Raw genomic sequence first — 16388 nt, forward strand, 5'->3', positions numbered from 1 at the left:
TGGCGCTGCCGCGGCCTACCCTGCTGAACCATCCTGTTAGCCTGCTGGCGCCGCCGCGGCTCGAACCTCTCGGAACCCCCCAGCTCGAGGATTGAGAGCTGTGCGTAGGGTATCCCTTCCTCCACCCAGAGTAAGACTGTCCCGCTACCTTACCCCCCTTGTCTGAGACTTTACGGATCCCTCGATCCCGCTGTATATACTGCCAAGAGCCTCAACCGTTACTACTTATAAAAGCTTGAGAACTCGACCTCCTGCGTGGTGTCCATTTGTAGTGTTGTGATTACTCTGTTGTACGATCCTAGGAGGGGCCCTCATTCAGGAGGCCTCTCGGCAACGCTCGGCTACTTCTCGACAGAAGGGTTGACCTAGGGGTGGTCAGTCAGACCTCTTCTGCCTCCCCCGGGTCGCCTTTCTAACAGGCGGATTTCACAGATCCACGATCCGCGGATTTTGCGGATTTGCGTATTGTTGATCCGCAAAAACCGCGGATCTGCGGATTTTTTTTTTTCAATGCTTGCGCTCGTGAAAGTCAATGATGCAAAGGCCTCTATCCAGCATCACAGCTGATTTTCGACGGTAGATTTGGGAAGAAAGCACACCTGCCCAGCCTCAACAATGCTCACAATTGTTTTTGGGCTGATGAATGCATCACTGAATTTGAGCTTCAACTGTACATCATAGTGGGTAAATGGTGGGAAGACGGTGCACACTGCTAGTGTGTGGGGCGGGGCCAAACGGGCGGGGATTCCATGCGAGCACACATGCCTCTTGTGTGTATAAAAGGTCAGAGACCGATCAGAGCAGCAGATGAAGAGAAAGAAGCTCCTGGTCACAGGAACAGCACGGGGATTGCGCTTGTGAAAGTCAAGGATGCAAAGCCTCTATCCAGCATCACAGCTGATTTTTGACGGTAGATTTAAGAAGAAAGCACACCTGCCCAGCCTCGACAATGCTCACGATTGTTTTTGGGCTGATGAATGCGTCACTGAATTTGAGCTTCAACTAGGGCACATGCTTTATTGATATCTGTAAGTGCTTCCTGTTGAGGTTTAATTTTTGTGACAGGACCATCGTGCCAGAATGAACCCTGCCCTATCCTGTAACTATTTTAGGATGGCGCCGGCAAGCTGCCAGCGCCATCCTGAAATAGTTACTAAGTTAGCTTCAACAGGAAGCTCTAATAAATAAAATAAAGCAGGCGCCATCCTAAAATAGTTACAAACAACAGGCCAGGCTTCAACTTTTGCCCCCAGATCCGCCGCTCGCAGATTTGCGAATTCTCGGTAAATTCGCGGGAGTTTGCGGATCGCGAATTTTCCAAAAATTCGCAAAATCCGCGAGCGGAACGGATTCTGCGCTCACCCTTACTGCTGATCTGTCTCGGTGCTGGGGTTCAGTTAAAGAGCTGAATCTTGAGCTCCATCCTGAACTGGGTCAGTATCGGGACTTGCCTGAGGTGGAGAGGCAGGGTGTTCCAAGTCTTGGTGTGAGGTAGGAGAAGGATCTCTTTCTGGTCCTGGTCTTGTAGATCCAGGGTACGGTGGCCAGGGCCAGTTGGATGGAGCGGAGGTGGGTACGTGGAATGTGAGGCAGTGGTTCAGATATGCTGGTCCTGCGTCGTGGAGACCTTTGTAGGCGTGTGTGAGGAGCTTGAAAATGACTCTTCTGTTGGCTGGGAGCCAGTGGAGTTCTCAAAGGGGTTCTGTGATGTGGTTGCGGTGGGGGATGTGGACGACCGGTCTGGCTGTGGCTTTTTTAATGCTCTGTAGTTTACTGAGAAGTTTCGGGGTGTTACCAGCGTAGCCATAGTCGAGTTTGCTGCTGATGAGCGCGTGGGTGACCGTCTTTCTTGATTCGATGGGGATACATCTGAAGGTCTTTCAAAGCGGGCGAAGCATGGGGAAGCACAATGAGAAGTTAGCGTTGATCTGGGGGTTCATTGTGAGCGAGGAGTCCAGTATAATGTTGAGGTTTCATGCATGTTGTGGGTGTGGAGGGTGTTCCTATTGCGGCATGCCTCCCGGAGTCATTCAATGTGAGGGGTGGGTCCTAGGATGAGGACTTCGGTCTTGTCCGAATTGAGTTTGAGGCAGCTATCTCTTATCCACGTGGCGATGGCCTTCATCCCATTGTGGAAGCTGTCTCTGGTGGCTGTGGGCTTGGTGAGGGAGCGAGTCATCTGAGTGTCATCGACGTCGGAGACGATGTTGAGTCCATGGTAGCTGATGATGGCTGCAAGAGGGGTCATGTAGATATTGGAGAGGGTGGGGCTCGGGGATGAGCCCTGGGGCACTCTGCAGTTGATCTCTTTGGGTTCTGAGAGGCACATTGGTAGATTCACTCGCTGTGTTCGACTGGTGAGGAAGGAGCTCATCTAGTCCAGGGTTTTGTTTCAGATGCCGGCGTCGTGGAGTATTGTGCTTAGGGCGCGGTGGGAGATGGTGTTGAAGGTGGCTGAGAGGTCGAGGAGGAGGAGGGCTGCTGTTTCACCCCAGTCGAGGACCACGCAGATGTCATCGGTGGCAGCGAGGAGAGAGGGCTTGGTGCCGTGGTTGCTTCAGAAGCTGGATTGGGAGATGTCGAGTGTGTGGTTTGCTTCAAAGAACCCGGAGAGTTGTGGGTAGATGGTCTTCTCAATGCCCTTGGCTGGGAAGGGGAGCAGGGAGATGGTTCTGAAGTTCTCGAAGTCTAGCGGGTCGGCGGAGGGCTTTCTCAGCATGGGGTTGATCTTGGGGTGTTCCCAGTCATTGGGGAAGGTGGTAGTCTCGATTGAGCAGTAGATGGTGTGGCACTGGTCAGGGGCAATGGAGGTGGCAGCTCTTTGGAAGGTGTGGTGCGAGCAGGGATCTGAGGGGACTCTGGAGAGGATGCTCGTCATGGTCTTGAATGCATTGTCCGGGGTGAGCGGGGTCTAGTTAACCAGCATCTTTTGGGAGGTGACATCGTAGGGTGCAGAGGTGGCGGGCATGGTGGGAGGGTCTTGGGTGTTGAAGTTGTCATAGATCTGCTTGATCTTGTGGCAGAAAAAAGGTGCGGAGTTTGTTGCAGACGTTTTGGGAGGATTGGACGTCTGTTGTCTCACTGTTGGGTTTGGCAAACTCCTTGATGATGGTAGCCATCTGAACAAAGTACTCACAGATCGAGAAAGAGGCAATTGCAGTACCTTCGGGTGCTGCCACTTCTATTTCTACCTCTAGGGGCCCACAGGCCACTAACATCTTCTTCCACTATTCAAGGTATCGGAATCCAAGCCACAGCTGAGAATACAAAGGTGGATCTCACAACTTCAAGAATTCAACTTCAGCCTGTTTAGGCCAGGCACCTTCTACCGGGCTGATTTTCTGTTGATATTCTTGAGCTATATTATTATACTTAACTAAAAAAAGGGGGAAACCCACCAAAAAAGAGTGAAGGAAGAAAAAGCCTATGAGTACCACAATGTCACGATGACGCTGACGTCTTCTGCAGTACACGAGATCGCGGGACACACGCCTCTGAATTTATGAAATTTCCTGCATTTTGGATGTGTTCATATAAACTTTTGATGACCGTGTTCCATATTTACTGAGCCTTTGAAATTCTTATCAAATCCCAGCTGGATGTACGCTAATTGCGACACTTCTGGAATTCGCCAGGTCTCCCTGTTGGAAGCTATCGGGTACAATAGATGGAGAATCACTCCAGGTCTAGAAAGACCGTTAAGAAAGTTTATCAAGTGGTCGCTTTCGCTCTTCAAGTTAATTTGTCCTGATGATGACCCTCAAAGGAATTTTGGGTTGGAACGCCGTCGACGCACTGTACATTGCATAAATCAGACATCACATTATTCTCCGACTGTGTATTGTGTTTATTGTGATTTGTTTATTAGTCTCTGCCATTGTTTTTTGATTTCATATATGTTGATGTTTTTTTTTATTAATCGTGAGTGTAATTGTTTGAGTCCCCTTGTGGTTCCACTTGTGCCCAAAATGTCCACGGACTCGGTAATTCTTGCTTCGGTGCCTACTTGAATCACAGGTTCACACTCTGCGACTCTGGGCAATAGCTTGCTTAATCTCCACTACGGCCCCCCGCGGCGGGATGCCTGGCTTTCACCTTGGGGATACCCAGTAGGGGCTATCTCACAGGGAAAAACCAGGACGTGTTCCCCATGCAAAGCGCTTTGAGACCTGGCGGTGATATTGCGCTATATAAAAACCCATCCACTTCACTTTATTCAAACTTATTTGAGTATTTACTTATGTATTGGTTTTTTGTGACATTGTGGTGTTCATATGCTTTTTCTCCCTTCACTCTTTTTTGGTGGGTTTCCCCCTTTTTTAGTTAAGTATAATAATATAGCTCAAGAACCTTGTTTGGAGTATATTGTTTGTTATCCCTGGTTCTTGTTCTAGGGTCGCCCTTGTGGTCAATTACCTGATTTCCTGTTGAGGCATGCCCGGCCAGCCACACTGGCAGAAGAGGACGCGGCACTGGACACAGAGGAGCATGTGGGGTTGGTGCTGGAGAGAGCACGGCCACTCCCCATGGCTGTGAAAGAGGTAGTAGACGCCACCGCCAAAGGTCATCCCCTACAGCTCGCTATCCTTCTACACAAGCTGACAAATGGAAGCTCCTCTTAGAGCACGCCGACCAATGAACAGGAGATGCAAGACAAGCACTCCAGTCTCGTCACATTGAGCGACAAGAGCTGCCGGTCACCCCGGAAGGCCGCCTGCCACGAGGCACCCGTCTGAGGTAGCCTCGGAGCATCTGTCAATGGACAGTGCACTTAGCACATGGTCCCCACCAAACGTGTGGTGAAGATGAAGAACTGCCTGAGAAACCATGTTTGGTTCCCTCACTGGACCAACTTGCAGAGAGTACAGTTCAAGAGTGCCCGGCATGCCAGTCCACCAGCCTCCCTGGTCCTCCAGCTCCCGTGATCACGGAGGAAGGATTCATGATTTCGTCAGCCTCCCTGGCAGCGGGCACATGCATGTAGTGACTGAGACTTCTCCAAGTATCCCAAAGTGGAACCAGTAGCATCCATGTCCCCCAACTGTGTCATTCCCAAAATGGAGACGATCGTGGTGGCACACGGGTTGATTGGAGAACTTCATACGGATAATGGCCCTCCTTTCAACAGCAGTGAGTGGTCTGAATATCTTCAATCCAGACAAACACTGCACCGCTGCATCACTCTGCGGTGGCCCCAAGCAAATGGCGAGGCTGAGATGTTTGTGATGAGTCTGACAAAGGGGCTCCGCCTTTCTGCAGCTGAAACATGAAATGTGGAGAATGCTATCTGCACATGTCTGTGAGAGATCACTGACATAATATCAAATACAGAAATATAGAGTCACCAAAATATCGAAGAAAAAATATACAATGCAAAAATATCGAATTCCTATCTACAACAGGTAAATACAAAAATATCAAATCAAGAATATAGGTCTAAAAAATATATTTAGTCTAAATATCAAATTATTTTTATGTCTTAAAAGTAATTTAAAATTAATGAAATAATAAATATAGCATTTACTATTCCCACTCCAGAGAGTGCAACAGTAGGGAAAGTGTTGGATAGCGTAGGGGTAAAAATTACTATTCCCACTCCAGAGAGTGCAACAGTAGGGAAAGTGTTGGATAGCTAAGGGGTAAAAATTACTATTCCCACCCCAATTAGTGCAACAGTAGGGAAAGTGTTGGATAGCGAAGGGGTAAAAATTACTATTCCCACTCCAGAGAGTGCAACAGTAGGGAAAGTGTTGGATAGCGAAGGGGTAAAAATTACTATTCCCACTCCAGAGAGTGCAACAGTAGGGAAAGTGTTGGATAGCTAAGGGGTAAAAATGACTATTCCCACCCCAAATAGTGCAACAGTAGGGAAAGTGTTGGATAGCGAAGGGGTAAAAATTACTATTCCCACTCCAGAGAGTGCAAAAGTAGGTAAAGTGTTGGATAGCGAAGGGGTAAAAATTACTATTCCCACTCCAGAGAGTGCAACAGTAGGGAAAGTGTTGGATAGCTAAGGGGTAAAAATTACTATTCCCACTCCAGAGAGTGCAACAGTAGGGAAAGCGTTGGATAGCATAGGGGTAAAAATTACTATTCCCACTCCAGAGAGTGCAACAGTAGGGAAAGTGTTGGATAGCGTAGGGGTAAAAATTACTATTCCCACTCCAGAGAGTGCAACAGCAGGGAAAGCGTTGGATAGCATAGGGGTAAAAATTACTATTCCCACTGTAGAGAGTGCAACAGTAGGGAAAGCGTTGGATAGCGTAGGAGTAAAAATTACTATTCCAACTCCAGAGAGTGCAACAGTAGGGAAAGCGTCGGATAGCGTAGGGGTAAAAATTACTATTCCCACTCCAGAGAGTGCAACAGTAGGGAAAGCGTTGGATAGCGTAGGGGTAAAAATTACTATTCCCACTCCAGAGAGTGCAACAGTGGGGAAAGTGTTGGATAGCGTAGGGGTAAAAATTACTATTCCCACTCCCGAGAGTGCAACAGTAGGGAAAGTGTTGGATAGCGTAGGGGTAAAAATTACTATTCCCACTCCAGAGAGTGCAACAGTAGGGAAAGTGTTGGATAGCGAAGGGGTAAAAATTACTATTCCCACTCCAGAGAGTGCAACAGTAGGGAAAGTGTTGGATAGCTAAGGGGTAAAAATTACTATTCCCACTCCAGAGAGTGCAACAGTAGGGAAAGCGTTGGATAGCTAAGGGGTAAAAATGACTATTCCCACCCCAAATAGTGCAACAGTAGGGAAAGTGTTGGATAGCAAAGGGGTAAAAATTACTATTCCCACTCCAGAGAGTGCAAAAGTAGGGAAAGTGTTGGATAGCGAAGGGGTAAAAATTACTATTCCCACTCCAGAGAGTGCAACAGTAGGGAAAGTGTTGGATAGCTAAGGGGTAAAAATTACTATTCCCACTCCAGAGAGTGCAACAGTAGGGAAAGCGTTGGATAGCATAGGGGTAAAAATTACTATTCCCACTCCAGAGAGTGCAACAGTAGGGAAAGTGTTGGATAGCGTAGGGGTAAAAATTACTATTCCCACTCCAGAGAGTGCAACAGCAGGGAAAGCGTTGGATAGCGTAGGGGTAAAAATTACTATTCCCACTGTAGAGAGTGCAACAGTAGGGAAAGCGTTGGATAGCGTAGGAGTAAAAATTACTATTCCAACTCCAGAGAGTGCAACAGTAGGGAAAGCGTCGGATAGCGTAGGGGTAAAAATTACTATTCCCACTCCAGAGAGTGCAACAGTAGGGAAAGCGTTGGATAGCGTAGGGGTAAAAATGACTATTCCCACTCCAGAGAGTGCAACAGTAGGGAAAGCGTCGGATAGCGTAGGGGTAAAAATTACTATTCCCACTCCAGAGAGTGCAACAGTGGGGAAAGTGTTGGATAGCGTAGGGGTAAAAATTACTATTCCCACTCCCGAGAGTGCAACAGTAGGGAAAGTGTTGGATAGCGTAGGGGTAAAAATTACTATTCCCACTCCAGAGAGTGCAACAGTAGGGAAAGCGTTGGATAGCGTAGGGGTAAAAATTACTATTCCCACTGTAAAGAGTGCAACAGTAGGGAAAGCGTTGGATAGCGTAGGAGTAAAAATTACTATTCCCACTCCAGAGAGTGCAACAGTAGGGAAAGTGTTGGATAGCGTAGGGGTAAAAATTACTATTCCCTCTCCAGAGAGTGCAACAGTAGGGAAAGTGTTGGATAGCGTAGGGGTAAAAATTACTATTCCCACTCCAGAGAGTGCAACAGTAGGGAAAGCGTTGGATAGCGTAGGGGTAAAAAATTACTATTCCCACTGTAGAGAGTGCAACAGTAGGGAAAGCGTTGGATAGCGTAGGAGTAAAAATTACTATTCCAACTCCAGAGAGTGCAACAGTAGGGAAAGCGTTGGATAGCGTAGGGGTAAAAATTACTATTCCCACTCCAGAGAGTGCAACAGTAGGGAAAGCGTTGGATAGCGTAGGGGTAAAAATGACTATTCCCACTCCAGAGAGTGCAACAGTAGGGAAAGCGTTGGATAGCGTAGGGGTAAAAATTACTATTCCCACTCCAGAGAGTGCAACAGTAGGGAAAGTGTTGGATAGCGTAGGGGTAAAAATTACTATTCCCACTCCAGAGAGTGCAACAGTAGGGAAAGCGTTGGATCGCGTAGGGGTAAAAATTACTATTCCCACTCCAGAGAGTGCAACAGTAGGGAAAGCGTTGGATAGCGTAGGGGTAAAAATGACTATTCCCACTCCAGAGAGTGCAACAGTAGGGAAAGCGTTGGATAGCGTAGGGGTAAAAATGACTATTCCCACTCCAGAGAGTGCAACAGTAGGGAAAGCGTTGGATAGCGTAGGGGTAAAAATTACTATTCCCACTCCAGAGAGTGCAACAGTAGGGAAAGTGTTGGATAGCGAAGGGGTAAAAATTACTATTCCCACTCCAGAGAGTGCAACAGTAGGGAAAGTGTTGGATAGCGAAGGGGTAAAAATTACTATTCCCACTCCAGAGGGTGCAACAGTAGGGAAAGCGTTGGATAGCGTAGGGGTATAAATTACTATTCCAACTCCAGTGAGTGCAACAGTAGGGAAAGGGTTGGATAGCGTAGGGGTAAAAATTACTATTCCCACTCCAGAGAGAGCAACAGTAGGGAAAGTGTTGGATAGCGTAGGGGTAAAAATTACTATTCCCTCTCCAGAGAGTGCAACAGTAGGGAAAGTGTTGGATAGCGTAGGGGTAAAAATTACTATTCCCACTCCAGAGAGTGCAACAGTAGGGAAAGCGTTGGATAGCGTAGGGGTAAAAATTACTATTCCCACTGTAGAGAGTGCAACAGTAGGGAAAGCGTTGGATAGCGTAGGAGTAAAAATTACTATTCCAACTCCAGAGAGTGCAACAGTAGGGAAAGCGTTGGATAGCGTAGGGGTAAAAATTACTATTCCCACTCCAGAGAGTGCAACAGTAGGGAAAGCGTTGGATAGCGTAGGGGTAAAAATGACTATTCCCACTCCAGAGAGTGCAACAGTAGGGAAAGCGTTGGATAGCGTAGGGGTAAAAATTACTATTCCCACTCCAGAGAGTGCAACAGTAGGGAAAGTGTTGGATAGCGTAGGGGTAAAAATTACTATTCCCACTCCAGAGAGTGCAACAGTAGGGAAAGTGTTGGATAGCGTAGGGGTAAAAATTACTATTCCCTCTCCAGAGAGTGCAACAGTAGGGAAAGTGTTGGATAGCGTAGGGGTAAAAATTACTATTCCCACTCCAGAGAGTGCAACAGTAGGGAAAGCGTTGGATAGCGTAGGGGTAAAAAATTACTATTCCCACTGTAGAGAGTGCAACAGTAGGGAAAGCGTTGGATAGCGTAGGAGTAAAAATTACTATTCCAACTCCAGAGAGTGCAACAGTAGGGAAAGCGTTGGATAGCGTAGGGGTAAAAATTACTATTCCCACTCCAGAGAGTGCAACAGTAGGGAAAGCGTTGGATAGCGTAGGGGTGAAAATGACTATTCCCACTCCAGAGAGTGCAACAGTAGGGAAAGCGTTGGATAGCGTAGGGGTAAAAATTACTATTCCCACTCCAGAGAGTGCAACAGTAGGGAAAGTGTTGGATAGCGTAGGGGTAAAAATTACTATTCCCACTCCAGAGAGTGCAACAGTAGGGAAAGCGTTGGATCGCGTAGGGGTAAAAATTACTATTCCCACTCCAGAGAGTGCAACAGTAGGGAAAGCGTTGGATAGCGTAGGGGTAAAAATGACTATTCCCACTCCAGAGAGTGCAACAGTAGGGAAAGCGTTGGATAGCGTAGGGGTAAAAATTACTATTCCCACTCCAGAGAGTGCAACAGTAGGGAAAGCGTTGGATAGCGTAGGGGTAAAAATTACTATTCCCACTCCAGAGAGTGCAACAGTAGGGAAAGTGTTGGATAGCGAAGGGGTAAAAATTACTATTCCCACTCCAGAGAGTGCAACAGTAGGGAAAGTGTTGGATAGCGAAGGGGTAAAAATTACTATTCCCACTCCAGAGGGTGCAACAGTAGGGAAAGCGTTGGATAGCGTAGGGGTATAAATTACTATTCCAACTCCAGTGAGTGCAACAGTAGGGAAAGGGTTGGATAGCGTAGGGGTAAAAATTACTATTCCCACTCCAGAGAGAGCAACAGTAGGGAAAGTGTTGGATAGCGTAGGGGTAAAAATTACTATTCCCTCTCCAGAGAGTGCAACAGTAGGGAAAGTGTTGGATAGCGTAGGGGTAAAAATTACTATTCCCACTCCAGAGAGTGCAACAGTAGGGAAAGCGTTGGATAGCGTAGGGGTAAAAATTACTATTCCCACTGTAGAGAGTGCAACAGTAGGGAAAGCGTTGGATAGCGTAGGAGTAAAAATTACTATTCCAACTCCAGAGAGTGCAACAGTAGGGAAAGCGTTGGATAGCGTAGGGGTAAAAATTACTATTCCCACTCCAGAGAGTGCAACAGTAGGGAAAGCGTTGGATAGCGTAGGGGTAAAAATGACTATTCCCACTCCAGAGAGTGCAACAGTAGGGAAAGCGTTGGATAGCGTAGGGGTAAAAATTACTATTCCCACTCCAGAGAGTGCAACAGTAGGGAAAGTGTTGGATAGCGTAGGGGTAAAAATTACTATTCCCACTCCAGAGAGTGCAACAGTAGGGAAAGCGTTGGATCGCGTAGGGGTAAAAATTACTATTCCCACTCCAGAGAGTGCAACAGTAGGGAAAGCGTTGGATAGCGTAGGGGTAAAAATGACTATTCCCACTCCAGAGAGTGCAACAGTAGGGAAAGCGTTGGATAGCGTAGGGGTAAAAATGACTATTCCCACTCCAGAGAGTGCAACAGTAGGGAAAGCGTTGGATAGCGAAGGGGTAACAATTACTATTCCCACTCCAGAGAGTGCAACAGTAGGGAAAGCGTTGGATAGCGTAGGGGTATAAATTACTATTCGATATTAAATTACTTACCTTCAATTCGATATTTTTCACCACTATATTCTGTCCCTTCGATATTTTGTCCATTCTATATTTTGACTTCGATATTTTGTCTTGTTACCGTCTGTGAGAGTATCACGCCACTCCACTCCACAACTGGGGTTTCACCCCATCAGCTTTCCATGGGATGGTCAGTCATGGACACCATTCCCCACCACCTTCTACAGGTGGAGAACCTGGGCCTTAAGCTGCGCAGGGCACAGGAAGAGCTCTGTCCTCTCCTCACCCTGCTTATGCAGCGACCCTGTGGCCTCGTGCTGCCCCAGTGCATGGGTAGAGATCTGTCCTCACCTCACCCTGCTTATGCAGCGACCCTGCGGCCTTACACTGCCCCAGTGCACGGGTAGAGATCTGTCCTCACATCCCCCTGCTTATGCAGCGACCCTGTGGCCTTGTGCGGCCCCGGTGCATGGGTAGAGATCTGTCCTCGCATCACTCTGCTTATGCAGCGGCCCTGTGGCCTTGTGCTGCCCCGGTGCATGGGTAGGGATCTGTCCTCGCCTCACCCTGCTTATGCAGCGACCCTGGGCCTCGTGCTGCCCCAGTGCATGGGTAGGGATCTGTCCTCACCTCACCCTGCTTATGCAGCGACCCTGTGGCCTTGTGCTGCCCCAGTGCATGGGTAGAGATCTGTCCTCGCATCACTCTGCTTATGCAGCGGCCCTGTGGCCTTGTGCTGCCCCGGTGCATGGGTAGAGATCTGTCCTCACATCACTCTGCTTATGCAGCGGCCCTGTGGCCTCGTGCTGCCCCAGTGAAGGGGTAGGGATCTGTCCTCACATCACCCTGCTTATGCATCAACCCTGTGGCCTCGTGCTGCCCCAGTGCATGGGTACGGATCTGTCCTCACCTCACCCTGCTTATGTAGCGACCCTGTGGCCTTGTGCTGCCCCGGTGCATGGGTAGGGATCTGTCCTCACATCACCCTGCTTATGCAGCGACCCTGTGGCCTTGTGCTGCCCCGGTGCATGGGTAGGGATCTGTCCTCACATCACCCTGCTTATGCAGCGACCCTGTGGCCTCGTGCTGCCCTGGTACATGGGTAGGGATCTGTCCTCACATCACCCTGCTTATGCAGCGAACCTGTGGTCTCGTGCTGCCCCAGTGTATGGGTAGGGATCTGTCCTCACATCACCCTGCTTCTGCAGCGACCCTGTGGCCTCGTGCTGCCCCAGCACATGGGTAGGGATCTCTCCTCACATCCCCCTGCTTATGCAGTGACCCTGTGGCCTCGTGCTGCCCCGGTGCATGGGTAGGGATCTCTCCTCACATCCCCCTGCTGATGCAGCGACCCTGGGGCCTTGTGCTGCCCCAGTGCATGGGTAGGGATCTGTCCTCACCTCACCCTGCTTATGCAGTGACCCTGTGGCCTCGTGCTGCCCCGGTGCATGGGTAGGGATCTGTCCTCACATCACCCTGCTTATGCAGCGACCCTGTGGCCTCGTGCTGCCCCAGTGAATGGGTAGGGATCTGTCCTCACATGACCCTGCTTATGCAGCGACCCTGTGGCCTTGTGCTGCCCCGGTGCATGGGTAGGTATCTGTCCTCACATTACCCTGCTAATGCAGCGGCCCTGTGGCCTTGTGCTGCCCCGGTGCATGGGTAGGGATGTGTCCTCACATCACCCTGCTTATGCAGCGACCCTGTGGCCTCGTGCTGCCCCAGTGCATGGGTAGGGATCTGTCCTCACCTCATCCTGCTTATGCAGCGACCCTGGGGCCTCGTGCAGCCCCAGTGCATGGGTAGGGATCTGTCCTCACCTCACCCTGCTTATGCAGCGACCCTGTGGCCTCGTGCTGCCCCAGTGCATGGGTAGGGATCTGTCCTCACCTCACCCTGCTTATGCAGCAATCCTGTGGCCTCACACTGCCCCAGTGCATGGGTAGGGATCTCTCCTCACATTCCCCTGCTTATGGGTAGGGATCTCTCCTCACCTCACCCTGCTTATGCAGTGACCCTGTGGCCTCGTGCTTCCCTGGTGCATGGGTAGGGACCTGTCCTCACCTCACCTGCCTTATGCAGCGACCCTGTGGCCTCGTGCTGCCCCAGTGCATGGGTAGGGATCTGTGCTCACATCACCCTGCTTATGCAGTGACCCTGTGGCCTCACACTGCCCCAGTGCATGGGTAGGGATCTGTCCTCACCTCACCCTGCTTATGCAGTGCCCTGTGGCCTCGTGCTGCCCCGGTGCATGGGTAGGGATCTGTCCTCACCTCACCCTGCTTATGCAGCAATCCTGTGGCCTCACACTGCCCCAGTGCATGGGTAGGGATCTCTCCTCACATTCCCCTGCTTATGGGTAGGGATCTCTCCTCACATCACCCTGCTTATGCAGCGACCCTGTGGCCTCGTGCTGCCCCAGTGAATGGGTAGGGATCTGTCCTCACATGACCCTGCTTATGCAGCGACCCTGTGGCCTTGTGCTGCCCCAGTGCATGGGTAGGGATCTGTCCTCACATCACCCTGCTTATGCAGCAGCCCTGTGGCCTTGTGCTGCCCCGGTGCATGGGCAGGGATGTGTCCTCACATCACCCTGCTTATGCAGCGACCCTGTGGCCTCGTGCTGCCCCAGTGCATGGGTAGGGATCTGTCCTCACCTCACCCTGCTTCTGCAGCGACCCTGGGGCCTCGTGCAGCCCCAGTGCATGGGTAGGGATCTGTCCTCACCTCACCCTGCTTATGCAGCGACCCTGTGGCCTCGTGCTGCCCCAGTGCATGGGTAGGGATCTGTCCTCACCTCACCCTGCTTATGCAGCGATCCTGTGGCCTCACACTGCCCCAGTGCATGGGTAGGGATCGCTCCTCACATTCCCCTGCATATGGGTAGGGATCTCTCCTCACCTCATCCTGCTTATGCAGTGACCCTGTGGCCTCGTGCTGCCCTGGTGCATGGGTAGGAACCTGTCCTCACCTCACCTGGCTTATGCAGCGACCCTGTGGCCTCGTGCTGCCCCAGTGCATGGGTAGGGATCTGTGCTCACATCACCCTGCTTATGCAGTGACCCTGTGGCCTCACACTGCCCCAGTGCATGGGTAGGGATCTGTCCTCACCTCACCCTGCTTATGCAGCGACCCTGTGGCCTGGTGCTGCCCCAGTGCATGGGTAGGGATCTGTCCTCACCTCACCCTGCTTATGCAGCGACCCTGTGGCCTGGTGCTGCCCCAGTGCATGGGTAGGGATCTGTCCTCACCTCACCCTGCTTATGCAGAGACCCTGTGGCCTCACACTGCCCCAGTGCATGAGTAGGGGTCTCTCCTCACATCACCCTGCTTATGCAGCGACCCTGTGGCCTCATGCTGCCCCAGTGCATGGGTAGGGATCTCTTCTCACATTCCCCTGCTTATGCAGTGACCCTGTGGCCTCGTGCTGCCCCAGTGCATGGGTAGAGATTTGTCCTCGCATCCCCCTGCTTATGCAGCGACCCTGTGGCCTCACACTGCCCCAGTGCATGGGTAGGGATCTGTCCTCGCATCCCCATGCTTATGCAGTGACCCTGTGGCCGCGTGCTGCCCCAGTGCATGGGTAGGGATCTGTCCTCACCTCACCCTGCTTATGCAGCGACCCTGTGGCCTCGTGCTGCCCCAGTGCATGGGTAGGGGTCTCTCCTCACATCCCCCTGCTTATGCAGTGACCCTGTGGCCTCGTGCTGCCCCAGTGCATGAGTAGGGATCTGTCCTCACCTCACCCTGCTTATGCAACGACCCTGTGGCCTCGTGCTGTCCGAGTGCATGGGTAGGGATCTGTCCTCACATCCCCCTGCTTATGCAGCGACCCTGTGGCCTCGTGCTGCCCCAGTGCATGGGTAGGGGTCTGTCCTCACATCCCCCTGCTTATGCAGCGACCCTGTGGCCTTGTACTGCCCCAGTGCATGGGTAGGGATCTGTCCTCGCATCCCCCTGCTTATGCAGCGACCCTGTGGCCTCGTGCTGCCCCAGTGCATGGGTAGGGATCTGTCCTCACCTCACCCTGCTTATGCAGCGACCCTGTGGCCTCGTGCTGCCCCAGTGCATGGGTAGGGATCTGTCCTCACCTCACCCTGCTTATGCAGCGATCCTGTGGCCTCACACTGCCTCAGTGTATCTGTAGGGATCTGTCCTCACCTCACCCTGCTTATGCAGCGACCCTGTGGCCTCACACTGCCCCAGTGCATGGGTAGGGATCTGTCCTCACATCACCCTGCTTATGCAGTGACCCTGTGGCCTCGTGCTGCCCTGGTGCATGAGTAGGGATCTGTCCTCACCTCACCCTGCTTATGCAGAGACCCTGTGGCCTCACACTGCCCCAGTGCATTGGTAGGGTCTGTCCTCACCTCACCCTGCTTATGCAGCGACCCTGTGGCCTCATGCTGCCCCAGTGCATGGGTAGGGATCTGTCCTCACCTCACCCTGCTTATGCAGCGACCCTGTGGCCTTGTGCTGCCCCAGTGCATGGATAGGGATCTCTCCTCACATCCCCCTGCTTATGCAGTGAACCTGTGGCCTCGTGCTGCCCCAGTGCATGGGTAGGGATCTCTCCTCACATCACCCTGCTTATGCATCGACCCTGTGGCCTCGTGCTGCCCCAGTGCATGGGTAGGGATCTCTCCTCACATTCCCCTGCTTATGCAGCGACACTGGGGCCTCGTGCTGCCCCAGTGCATGGGTAGGGATCTGTCCTCACATCACCCTGCTGATGCAGCGACCCTGGGGCCTCGTGCTGCCCCAATGCATGGGTAGGGATCTGTCCTCTCCTCACCCTGCTTATGCAGCGACCCTGTGGCCTTGTGCTGCCCCAGTGCATGGGTAGGGATCTGTCCTCACCTCACCCTGCTTATGCAGCGACCCTGTGGCCTTGTTCTGCCCCAGTGCATGGGTAGGGAACTCTCCTCACATCCCCCTGCTTATGCAGTGACCCTGTGGCCGCGTGCTGCCCCAGTGCATGGGTAGGGATCTCTCCTCACATCACCCTGCTTATGCAGCGACCCTGTGGCCTCGAGCTGCCCCAGTGCATGGGTAGGGATCTCTCCTCACATCCCCCTGCTTATGCAGTTACCCTGTGGCCTCGTGCTGCCCCAGTGCATGGGTAGGGATATGTCCTCGCATCCCCCTGCTTATGCAGCGACCCTGTGGCCTCGTGCTGCCCCAGTGCATGGGTAGGGATCTGTCCTCGCCTCACCCTGCTTATGCAGCGACCCTGTGGCCTCGTGCTGCCCCAGTGCATGGGTAGGGATCTGTCCTCACCTCACCCTGCTTATGCAGCGGCCCTGTAGCCTCTGAAGAACTGAAATCTTCATTCTTAGGGGTCTCACTAATACAAAAGAACTTGGCACAGAAGCTGAAATATTAAAAGACATCTTTATTAAACTTAATAAGTGAGGCCACGTCACACAGAAGCCGTAGTAAGTGAATGAGGTAG

The sequence above is a fragment of the Lissotriton helveticus genome, chromosome 9 (assembly GCF_964261635.1).
Source record: "Lissotriton helveticus chromosome 9, aLisHel1.1, whole genome shotgun sequence".
In the NCBI taxonomy this organism is placed as follows: Eukaryota; Metazoa; Chordata; class Amphibia; order Caudata; family Salamandridae; genus Lissotriton; species Lissotriton helveticus.